This window comes from Argiope bruennichi, chromosome 6 (genome assembly GCF_947563725.1).
Source record: "Argiope bruennichi chromosome 6, qqArgBrue1.1, whole genome shotgun sequence".
NCBI classification, from domain to species: Eukaryota; Metazoa; Arthropoda; class Arachnida; order Araneae; family Araneidae; genus Argiope; species Argiope bruennichi.
Window position 1 is genome coordinate 53,906,693 of NC_079156.1, and position 3,632 is coordinate 53,910,324.

Here is a 3,632-nt window from a genome sequence, read left to right on the forward strand (position 1 = left end):
ATGGGTTCATTTTATTACTTTAAAAAATTTCTTTTTCAGGGGAAGGGCAAATTTCTATACAAAAGGTTTTTTTACTTTCTTGGAAATTTTACCTCTATTACTATTTGTGTTGACTTGAACATTATTTCATTTATTTGGTATTATTATTTGATTGGCCAAATTTCAGACTGCCTTTTTTTACGACTGAAATGATATTGATTTTCTGATGAGCTATTCAATGAGCTATTTATCGAAGATCCCTGAAAATGTAAGACAGCCACTTTTTTCCTGTCAGTAAGATATATTAATATAATGACAAGACAATAGCAAGAGCTTGTATTGCTAATAAAAAAAAAATCAAGTACAAAGCAAGAATTTCATCAACTACGTTTTATACAGACAACTGACTTATTATCCAGCAGGATTATTTTTATTGTTTGTTTTTTTGACTGAAAAATAATTTGATATACAAAGCTAGAGGTTAATGTTTATTCCACTACTGAAATAAAAGATACATCTTAGCATAAAGGTTTATTCATTAGTCCATATCAATTATGTATTTTCACTTCATCTTAACATAAGTGAAAAATTGAAAGGATTAGCACCTGAATTAAAATATAAACAAAACTGGTGAAAGTGATGAAAAAAGTGAAAAGAATATAAAGGGGGGGGACAATATTTCTAAAATTTTCATCAAGTCTAACAAAATATAATTTAGACTAGACTATAGTTTTTCTGTCTACCTTGATTCCATTTTTTTTAACTAAATCCTTTTAATAATCAAACAATGCAAACATTTCAGATTTAAAATAATTTACTCAAATTTTTTATTAACCAATTATATTTTTACCAAAAAAAATTATTATTCTTTAAGACAATAATTTATTATTATTCTTTAAGACAATTTAATTAACAAAGGCAGAAAAAAAATTACAAAAAATAATATTAGTCTCAAGGTAATCAAATTTAATATATATATATATATAATCAAATTACAATACAGATCATTCAAAATCTGTAAGTAAATTTAAAAATTTTAAATTAATAAAATCTCTGATTATTATCATGATTCTATTATCACTGTATCAGTTCGAATTTGAACTATATCTCTTTATATATATCTTATTTTTTGGGTCATATTGTATTAGTTTAAAATTATTGAGCTGCACCAAAAGTAAATAAGTTATCATTTTTGAACATTTACCATAAAGTAATTTGGAAATAATAAAGAAATTATAACCTTGCAGACAACATTTTAAAAGTAGTAATACATTTTTCTGGGCATTATCTAAAATATATATATATAATTTAAAATATGGTAAATTCATTTCATTATTCATCCTATACTATTCCTTATCTACTGCCTCAGTTTCGTAATAAAGATTATTGGGTACTTATGTATTAATGCCACCGCAGCTACAGATTTGGCACAAAAATTTTAGGTGTAGCTTGGCGGTTTATAAGAGCCGCCAATCTACAAATCATAAAATAAAACACTTTATTTAAAATCAAAATAGTCAATCGGATCTCGGTGGAAAATGGGCCGATATTGAGTTTAATACAGATTCAAAACAGTCTCTATTTTCTTTCACCTGATGCTGTCGCCATATGGACTCTGCTAAATAAGATTCCAAATGATGTCTGGTTGTCCCCATATGTCTTTTGTTCCCCCATTTAGCACTGCCCCACATTCTCTCAAACGTTTATGTATTTTATTAAAAATGGCGTCAAAAATCAGCAAACAACACGGCAACAAGTAATCCAAAAGATAACCGCGATAACAACAGGATTGCTTTGTACGAACAGGATTGCTCTTAATTGGCATATTAGCGCAAAAACCGCCAAATCTGTAGCTACAGTGGCGTTACTACATAAGTACAGATTATTGTTACATATAGAAATAAAGACATGTAAAAATTAAATTAATTAATTTAAAACCATTTTATCACTTCAACTAAACAAACCAAATATTTCAAATAAGCTAAAACTATATTTAAAATTTTTAAAAATTTCAAACGGAAAAAGTATTTTATACATTGAAAAAGTATTTCTCATGTCTCACATTATTTTAAACTTTAATAAAAAATATATAAATAGTTGATATTTAAACAAACAACTAAACACTGGAATTTTTAAAGAAAATTAGCATTTGAAGTTTTCTCTTTCTTGAATTTTCCGATACACAGATTATGATAATTTTATTTTGACCAAAAGAATTAATGGTCATTATGGAAAAATTGTAAAAAAATAAGAAAAAATATCATTTACATTTCCTTATCTTTCTCCCTACAGTTATATTCTAAATAATTTCAATTATCTTATATTTTCCAGATTTTGTGAAATGGATCTACAAGCATTGTTTCAAGTTAAAATCTGGAAAACCTGTTGATTATAAAAAATCACAAATTAATACAAAATGGAAAAAAATGGAAGAAAAAAAGAACATTACAAATAAGTAATTTATTTGATACAGAGTTTAATTATAAAAATGTATAAAATATAGCTTAAAATACAATAAATATTATTCTATTAGATCCACAGCTAAATTTAATTCTAATACAAAAGTGATTATGCTATCCACAGCACTTTATAAATACAAATTATAACTATGAACTTTTAAATATGTTATTTTTTTCAAAAAATGTTAAATTATATTGTTTTAAAAAAATCAAGATACTCATGAACAGAATATTGCTTATTATGCTCCTGAATTGCACTGCTTCTATTTACTTCACAAATTTATCACAATAGGAAAAACATATTTGGAAAAATTCTCATATTTGTTACTAACTTATAAATTTATTTTTTAATTTCAATAACAGACACTTAAATTAAAAAATGCAAGATTTATTTTTCTAACGATTTTGATAAGGAAACATTTTTGATAACAAACCAAATATGAATGAGTTAATGCTTTTGTGAGCTTTAAATTAATTCTCACATTAATCACTCTTCCTTTAATTCAAAAACATTTTATTGATTTATTTAATGGTTCTCTATTTAAAATGGACTATTCTACATAATGACGATCAATATTTTATATAGAATTTCCAATTCAATTGTACATGAAAATTCGAAAATCTTATTTGAGACAAAAGAGCTAAACAATTTATATTACATCACAGAGTATAGGAAAAATATAAAATCGATTAAGTTGTAATTTTAAGACATTAAATTTGCCAAATGTATTGATATTTTTTTCTTGTTATATTAGCCAGTTAGGCAAATTATGATAGCTTTAGCTAGAATTTTTCCGGCTTGGGAAAAAAACTGGTATTTGATTCTCCTGTTTTACCAAAACTGCGATTCAACTTACTATGTTATCAATCTTCAACAGATTTCGGTATTTTATCAGCTACATTGTTTTCAAGAGAACAACAAACTTAAATTTTGGTTTCGATAAATCTCATGATTAGTTGAGCTGTAAAGTTCCTATTAATATATGGTGGTAAATGTAACCGTCATCCATATTAAATAAATTTTAAATATGAGTGCTCTCAAGTTAATTATAGATAATTCATTCAACAAAATCAACAGCAATTTTAATCTACCTTCAAGAATTGCAGGTATGTGATAATTCTCCCCCCCCCCTCCTAACTTAATTTTAAGTCAATGTTATCTAAGTCTTTCTACTTCTCAACTCTGAATGGTCA